Source organism: Macrobrachium nipponense, chromosome 5 (assembly GCF_015104395.2).
Source record: "Macrobrachium nipponense isolate FS-2020 chromosome 5, ASM1510439v2, whole genome shotgun sequence".
In the NCBI taxonomy this organism is placed as follows: Eukaryota; Metazoa; Arthropoda; class Malacostraca; order Decapoda; family Palaemonidae; genus Macrobrachium; species Macrobrachium nipponense.
In genome coordinates, this window is record NC_061107.1 from 11,303,248 (window position 1) to 11,313,247 (window position 10,000).

A 10,000-nucleotide genomic window follows, 5' to 3' on the forward strand; every position below is an offset into this window, starting at 1 on the left:
TGTTAATTTTATCATTTGGGTGATTATTAATCCTTTACGTAACAAAATCATATTAAACAGTGAATATGCGTTTACGCAGTGGACGTCTCTATTTATACAGATGCATGGATAGGGTCGTTAAGCACCGTAGTGATTAGAAAACACACAAAAAACAAGTGCAACACCCGTACAAAATCTATATAAATTAGAGGTAACACGATTTCGGTCATGACAATAAATGCTCCTTTGCAAAGTCCCGATCGCAGTTTTAGCCTTGAGTTTTTTGAGTTATATAAAATATCGAACCTCAATGACTCAACTTAATTTTAAAATATGGCTGGATTGCAAGGAATAACATGTCTGTAAAAAACTTTCATCAGGCTAAATGCGCTGACCAGGATCCCTCACTATTTCAAATTTTAGCAAAGAATGAAGTAAATAACAGCAAGTACAAAACATTTAATATTGAATGCAGTAGAGATAACTTGTCTTAATAGTAATCGCTCAGTTCCTAATAGTTCGTCATTCATTGCTTTATACGTAACCAGCAACATAATGCTAAAAACACACAATTACGTTGCCGATGGTAACAAAGATAAGGATCCAATAATATTCAAAAAAAGAAATAGAAACAGTAGCCCTTTCAGAATCAAACAAGCAAAGTCGGTTACTGTGTCACCTAGTCAAGCGGTCAAGGTCATCAGATCTGCCGAAGTGTTCAAAGCATAGCAAATTCCACACACTAAGCGACTCTAGCAGAGTGGGGAAAAGTGAGTTGGATCAATTATGCCATACCTTTTATTTTTATGCCAATACCTTTTTGAATTAAAAAGGATTTTTCCTATGAATCACACGACGTATCAAGTAATCAGAGCAGGTTCTAGTAATTTTAATACAATAAGTTATTATAAGTAGTGGTGGATTAGAATATCTTGTTTTATTTCTTTAGTACACGTAATATCCTGTATTTACGGACTCACCGTCTGTTGTTCGAACTCCCTAATGAGAAGTCCGGATAAGCGAGCGCTTACAGATACCTCTATAGTTATAAAAAACATTGATCTGTATCTAGTGTAATTGTAAGATCCATCTAGGGGTATACAAAATATTATCTTACATCTACAAATCAGGCGTGTTATCAAACATATTAAAATCAGTTTGAAAAAAAAAGAGACAATTAATCAATAATAACTTATATAAAGGAACTATACATTTGTCTCATAAATCGTAACTGTTGTTTCAAATGACCCAACAGAATTCTCCCACAACCGCAGTCGCACTTTGCACGCAAAATCTCGAGAAGCATGCACCCTCGAATGTCTTAGTGGGTGTAAAAAGACTTTGCTGGGAAATGAAATTTTAATCCTTCCCGACACTCTGAAATATAACGCTTTCCGCGAACAAAGCCCCTAGACAACGGTTGCTCGCAGCAACAAGTAATATAGTAATCCACAAAAACCTATACATATAAAATACGCATTTCTTTTATTGTTGCTAATTTTTAAATCTCGCCCAGTCAGTTCGTAGATGAATCTCTCTGATAATCTATCTAAAGTAATATCCGTAAAGTCATTCAAGCAGAGGTGATTCAGCAGAAAAATTTGTTTTTTTCCTATTATCTGAATACCAGGCAGTTTCCCCACTAGCGAGTGATCTCTGGGAAAAACGGATGTAATTTAACACAAAATACGGTCTAAGGACAAACATAAATCTATATACGTACCTTCGTATAGACTATCACTGAAATTTCAAAATAGAGGTAAATGACGCAGTGAAAAAAATGTTAGTAATAGGATAAGCCATTAGGAAATTCAAATAAGCCATATAATTTTTTCCTCTCGTCATGCCATAAAAAATCGGACTTGGCGTATCTGCGTAGATTTCTGTCGCTTAAACAAGGAAACGACTCCGATAGTTTCCAGTGCCATGTACCGACAACATCTTATCTCTGTTAGGTTAGAATAAATTTTTCACCAGCTTGGACTTACTTAAAAGCTTTTGTTACCAGATACCATTACCTAAGTGATTGTACCTTCATACTCCGTTTTCAGCACACTCAGGGGACATTATCAATTTTTACGTATGCCTCCGGCTTACGTTGCGCCCCAATTACAATATAGTGTTTGGAGACTTTTAGGGGATAACCTACATGTCTATATGGATGATCTTGTAATCTTTTCTAATACCTTAGAAGTACATTCACATAAAACTAGAGCTAGTCTCAGAGTAAAATATCTAAATGTGAGTTTTTAAAACCGAACATGTTTATCTAGGTTTTATGTGTCTTGTGAAGGTCTTAAAGTAGTCCATGGTAAAGGTGTCGGCTATTCATAACTTTCCGGTACCTATTAACGTAAAAGGGGATACAGCACTTTGGGCGCTGTAGTGGGTATTACAATCGTATGTAAATATGTAACTCTTCAATCATGACAGCTCCTTTAACAGATCTTACGAAGAAGAGCGTAGATTTATTATGTCTAAAAAGCATCAACAGGCGTTCGATATCTTAAAAACGGAATAATGCAGCTCTCCTAACTAAAAATCCCTGATTTAAATAAGGAATTTTTTTTTTATTGCAACAGATGCCTCAGACCAAGGGGTAAGAGGGGTACTACTTCAGTAATATGATAAACAGTTTTCCTATAGCTTTTATTCACGTAAAACTAAAAGCCCTCTGAAAGTAAAAATGCAGTAATAGGCAAGGAAGGGCTAGGTATCTTTAACTCACTAGTACATTTTAAGTTCATAATCAATGGCTATCCTGATAAAGTCCTTACTGAACATGAGTCCTTTACCGAGTTTTTTCAAAGGCTTTAATCACAGTCCAAAAGGACTCGGTGACAAATGATCATTCAGGTCTTTGGAGCCAAGATAAGATATCTACCTGGGAAAGCCATATCATAAGCTGACACATTATCCCGCAATCCCGCACCATACTGCAAAGAACCATTAATTGGACTAAAAGATATAGAAACATCCGTGCCTATTGTTAAAAACCGTATCTAAAAACAAGAAAATCCTTAAACCCAAGAGATCGCGAGCATTGAATATCTAGGTTGGATTTGCGCTGAACTGTTACAAACTGAACAAAGCAAGAGTCAACAGGACATAACCACAACTATAAACACTTCGAACGGAAACAAACAGAGTCAGCAGCAATAAGCAAACAATAAACACTTCGGACGGAAACAGGGTCAGCGGCTAAGCAAAAACAATAAACACTTCGAGCAGAAACCCTAAAGCAAAAGTATATTTAAAGTATGTGTATCAGAATTATGTAATCAAATGTAGTATTATATGTAGGTCCGTGACGAGGAAAACCCGACCCGAACACAGCAGGTGACTAACGACCAGGTAGTAGTAATAATCTCTTTCATACCAATCGTCCTAAACTGGTTGCATTCCGTCATCCAGGGTTCCCTACTATGTCACAGAAAGCCAAATCACTATTTTACTGCTCACAATGCTTACAGATATAAAAAGCACATAACTAATTGTAACACGTGTCATGAAAACAAGGGATACACTAAGACACCTGTCAGTTTAAGGGCCTATCCTGTGCCAAATCAATCCTTGAAAGAATATGCGTAGAATTATTAACAGAATTACGAGTCTGACAGAGGGAATAAACACTTCTTAGTGTTAATAGTTCCTTGACACGTTATATAGAATTAATAGCACTAAAAACAAACACCGCAATTGAGTGCGCTAGGAATATTTATGAGTGCTAAATCAGTAAACATGGAATTCAACACATGATAATCTGACTCGGGTGGTGTAAAATCAATCAATCTCCTTAACTCGTGTGAATTCCTTTCCATTAAGAAAACCAATAATATATTCTATCACCCAGAGTCAATCGGTTTGGTAGAATAACGGATAATTAATAGGAAGTTGTCAATGTCTTACGAGTTACAACTCGTGATATTGGATCCGAACTGGATTATAGCGGTTCTCGCGGTTTTTAAATACCTTTATCATTTATATCTTGTATCTATAGAATAGATGCCGCAAGTAGCCTTATACGGTACGCCGCTAGAAACACTTTTCCACATATTCAAGCCAACCATTATCAAATATATATAAAAACCATTTATCAAATATATATAAAAACCATTTATCAAATATATATAAAAAATATAACTAAATAAATATAAATAATAAAATAAAAATAAATATGGATACAAGTGGATCAATATAATACACTCCGTAAGAAGTCGGAAGGGTTACAAATTATAATAAAAAGGAATCACGATAAAATCAATAAGCAAAACGTAACCATAGGTTAATTAAATATCCAAATATATATGCGTAAAGATTTGAACTCTAACTTAACGCTTAAGTAATGACAAATAAGCTAAAAGTTCAAACACATATCAAAACCTACTGACAACATTGTCTGTCCCGGTGATTTATATCGTAGTCAATGACAAAAAAAATAATAATAAATAAATAAATAAAATAAAATAAAAGAGATTTTAAAGTCAGGAAGTCTAGAAGTGAAAATCTTATCTATGGAATAATCCTATATGAATCTTATACAGGGCTAATATAATATATAAGAATTTGTATGGAAACCTTTTTCATTAGTTTGAATAAGGAATATTAATTTAACATAATTACAATTATGCAGATTTCCAACATGAAACTAATATATTGTTCAATTTTGGTACTGTTTTTTTTTCAGACATTATTCTCATGCGGGTGGAGAATTAAAACAAAAAAATATCATTTGAAAATACTAAAGTCGTATCTCTTACAGCAAGTAACGTAACTCTTAAGCTGGTGACGACGTCGTCAGTTCTAGAAGGTCTGTCGCGTTTGCCGTATCAGCATTGATTCCTTTAACCTCAAATATCTGCTTGCACAGGCTTCATCTCGCGCTTGCAAAGCAGATTGACTGGAGAAAGGAATGCCTAGCCCGAACTTCTCATGGGCAAGGCAGACGTGTCTATCCGTATGCGCAATGCAACTTTAGTTAAGGAGTTGCAATCATTTTAAAAATTAATAACAAAATAAGCAAATAGAAATTCTATAACAACAAAATGAATTAATTTTTTCTGAACCTCATAGACATTTTTAGAAGTATCAAGATATGTATATGAAATATTTACTTGCAACATTAGCCTATTACAATTCAAGTAAAACATTCATGGGAAAATGTCACATTTTCTTGAAAAACCCAAAATTTATATAGAAATTAGTTACATAGTGGGTTTTTTCGTTGCATCTCCTACCTATTAATAAAGTTTTTAAAATTAACCTCAGAGGATGCGCGCGAGAAAATTGAATATGAAACTTTTGTTAGGGGCACATAGGATCAGATTTTATCACAACTTAATTTCAGTTAGCATAGAGAAATACAGAATCATGATTAATCTTCTCTTTGACTCTTATGTTGCCTGGTAATCTTACAAATAGCTCCGTTTTCACTTCTTTGTCTAGTAATTTTACTACCAGTAATATCAAATTTTCTTGGATTCGTATTGATATCTGTTTATTTTTTATAATTATGGATATTTTTACAGTCATCATAGACCTGGGATAGGTTCACTCATTTTAACGCCATGGATAAAAAGTTTGTACGGCTGACTCTTTTGAATTCCACAAATATCAGCGAATTCATGTGGGTTAAGTCCGGATCTAAATGGCTTTCTCCTCCTCCCCTGTATTTGGATGTCGTCTGAATTTACTTTGCCCTTGTGACAAGTATAATTTCACTTGCAGGCTGATTAATGGAACCTGTTACAGTATCCTGCAGTACGAGAGTTTCACATCGCAACTTCAAAAAATCGTTCGTCGCTGCAGACGACGGCAGTCGAGTAACAACCGCCTACAATGTGAAAGGAATAAGCACCATCATGGACTTCTTCGACCGACACCGTATCTCGTCGTTAATCTCGTTTTAATGCGGAACGCTCCGGCGGCTGTCGGAAATCGACTACAAAGGGGACATACTTCCGACAAATTACGACCCGAAGGATATTCAACTCTACTTTGCTGGCGAAGGACTCGTGCTGGGGATGATTTTATTCATCGCGAACGTAATCGTGTAGCTTAGGATGCAGAGAATAAGTATGAGCGCAAAATAGAACGTTGGACCCGCCCAGGCAAATTTTCCCCTTGTTTTAACCCTGTGAAATTGGCCCTTTCATTTGGCTATAGGTGTTGTCTGGAACTGTGTAATGGACGGAAAAAAGTTGTTCGAAGCTAGTTTAAATATGAATAGTATAACCTCAGTCATGTATCCTATATAATGTAAAATTATCATAAATAACGGAATCGAAATATATCTTTGCGTGTACGCCCTAGGAATCTATTTAAAGTGCACGATATTATAATAATTATATGATCCATACATATGTATAAACAAATCAGGTAGCCTATAATCAATCTGTTACTTTTATCTTACCAATAACTGCAGTTATATGAGTTAGTATATGGATTAATGAATCAGATATACCACAGTTAGCATAAACATTAATAATTTTTATCAATTCATATGTGAAATTTTTTATCAGTTAAAATATGATTTTATCTGTTAATCTTCATTCTATGCAATTATCAGTACATTAGTATTTTCTGTAGCATATGATCTTAATGAGCTGAAGTGAAAAACTGTATCATTATATATCACGTGATCACTATTATTTACCATATCATTGTTTTTATATTTTATTACTTGAATCAATTCATGTACACCATGAATTTTTATTTACTTATATATAAATATCACATAGTGTCTGTATCACACTCCTATAAGTCAACTGCAAGTCAAAGTTTGAGTAATATTCAGTGTTGGCTTTGGTACCTGACCGAGCTAATGTAAGTGTTTACATAATAAAAATATGAATGTTAGTCCATATATATAAAAGACTAAAACTAAAGAGGTCAACCAGATTGCTTGCAGGAATGTGATCAGACTAGAGACGCTAAAGATGACGTATACAATAAAAGTAGGCTAAGATAACATGCCGGTCACGTGTAGTCATTCATTTGTTTATAAACTCTAGTCCAAGCTCCCTGCTTGAGACAACTACCCGCGACGTATAATTCAAACGGCCTACATGATCTGTAGCGTGTCTCATTTGATTGTGTGTTCGTATGTAACTATGTCATCTGTATGTATGTTTCTATGTTCGAACTACTGTCTGTTCCTTTATGGACTGGTAACCGAGATGTAGTAGAGCAGAATAGAGTTAGCTATCGTCATTAGAAGACCTGTATCTCTTTACCTAAGCTTTATCATGTAGAGAGAATAGAATTAGCCATCATCATTGGCAGAAGCGATCAAGCTATCGTCATTAGAAGACTTGTACAATCATACCTGATCTTCACCATGTAAAACTTCAGAAGAATATATATATTTTTATACTTCGTGTTTTCTACAAGAACCTCCTCACCGAATCATCATGAGTTTAACACATCGTCGTCATAAACAAGAAGATAATCCCGACTTCGTAAAGTGATCTACAAACCCCAAGACACTCCATTGAATATAGAAGTGCAATACCACGACTTAGCGTAAGATTATCGCAAGTCTAACATTACTACCTCATGGGCCGCCTTATTATACAAGGCAACAGCCCTAAAAATATATATATATATAATATATATATATTATATATATATATATATATATATATATATAATATATATATATATATATATGTATATATATATATGTGTACATGCATACATATATACATGCATACATATATACATATATAGTTTGCATGACTAAGAACACCTAAGGACTTAGCATAAAAGAAAATGGAGAATTGAACTTGAAATTACTTTTTGTGGATGGAAAATTAATATTACTGAGAACCATCAGCTAAACGTTAAGTAGATATGGCAGAGATAAATGAATAAAAAAGAATAAATAAGATGCAATATCTCTTGGTTTACATAACAGACGACCGACAAAAAACTGAGTCAGAAGTCGGTGGTCACATATAAGATTTCTGTAGATAAACTTTGGTATTTTTTTTTAAATCTTGATGATACTGTCTGATTTCAGGGTTTTCCGTGAGTGGTAGATTGAAATTTTTTTTCTTTAATTTTAGCTTACTCGGGGAGTAAGCCTACAAACTACGTTGTTGTTGTTATTTTTATTTTTACATTTTAGCTTCCTCGGGGAGTAAGCCTACAAACTACTTTGTTGTTGTTGAATCTGTTTTTGGGGGGAGTAGGAAACGTCTATGGAAGAGCCCCTAAAAAGGTCTGAAAACAGTATATAAAAAAACAAAACTATTGCTAATAAAATATAGAGTATTTAACTTTTCGTTGGTGAAACAAGGCTCTATTTAACCACAGATTTGAGCACGTTTTGATTTGCGTTATAAGTTAGGAATATAACGTTTACAACTTGTGCGTGAAGGGGAAAATCTTTGCGTGATTCCAGAGTAAGCTGGCGGTCAGATCACGCCTTGTTTCAAGGATCTAACGTAGGTGAATATTCTGCCCTTGTAATCTGACATCAAAGTCTGGTCGTCCGTTTTTAAGAATGAGTAGCAGCCAATCAAAAATTGATTCAAAATCAAAACATAAGTTTCGATGATAATTTACAGTTAATGGCTGACTGGAAATGAATCATTCTAGTAAATTATTTCATGACAAACAATAAAATTTCGGTAATATTTCCATTTTTTTTTTATTCGGGATTTACATTTTTTTTTGCGCACCCTAAAAATATCATTTTAAGGTTTAATGAAAAGCCTCCAGTTAATGGTTGGCTGGAATTAGGATAATTTTGTATAATAATTCATGAAAAACAACGATTATATCTGGTCACGTTTTCATTTTTTGCCAAGGTTTAGAATTTTTGGCACACCCCAAAAATATTATTATCAGATATAAAAATTCTTCCTTGATGTAGAGCGAGAAAATACCTTTGAAATTGCATTTTTTCCATTTCCGATAATACCCACCGAGATTTGCCATCAAGAGTCGGTGTACGTGAAATCAGCAAAAAAAAAAAAAAAAAAAAAAAAAAAAAAAAAAAGGCATTTTCCCTTAACTTAAAAAATAAAAATCTTTTATTTCTAAAAAAAAAAAAAAAAAAAAAAAATCCATAGAAGGAAATAGTTCGATTAATAAATTATGTAAGGTGATAAAAAAAAAAGCGAATATAAAGATATGCATAAGAAGAAAATATCATAAAATATTCCAGGATAAGACATATATCTCAGGGTGGTGACATAGTGAGGAAGGAGGACGGGCCTCCCCCACGCCCCCCCCCCCCCCCCCCCCTCAATGACTAGTGGTGTAATAAAGTCCAGTGGGCCTGAAATTGATCGCCCTGTGGCTGGGAGCCAAAAGATCAGCCGGGAAGTGAGAGGTTTATTACACAGAACAAAAATGTTGAAAAAAAACTTGATGTTATTGGGTGTCGAAGGTTAACTCTTTATTCGTTACCTTTTTTTTTTTTTTTTTACTTCATAAGGCACTGGGCCAAAGCAAGTCTTTTTCTTATTTCATGCACCACTGCAACAAGATGAACATATTTATGAAAAAATACTGAAGGGAAAAAATTATCATTTTACACAGCATAAACAATTTTGAGCATATTAAAATTTGTTTATTTACTTCGTGCACCACTGAAAGAAAGATGTACGCATTCGTTACAACAGTTAATTGATGACAAAATAGGAAATGGAAAGAGAAGTTTCACAAAGAATGGTTCACTACAACACCCACTGAAAGAGAGACGAACATATTCTTACGACGATTATTTGGCGATATATATATATATATATATATATATATATATATATATATATATATATATATATTATATATAATATATATATATATATATATATATATGTATGTATGTATGTGTACCTAACCCTTTGAGGCATCTTGCTCTGGGCAAATTTGATGACTCTAGTAAAAATCCTTCCCTTCCCATTACCACAGTTAACGGACGGATATTTCTCATTCCCTCTCACTTAGCAACTGAAATTTAATAATTTTCCACAATCTCACAAAAGGCTTTGTTGTTTGAACACCGCTG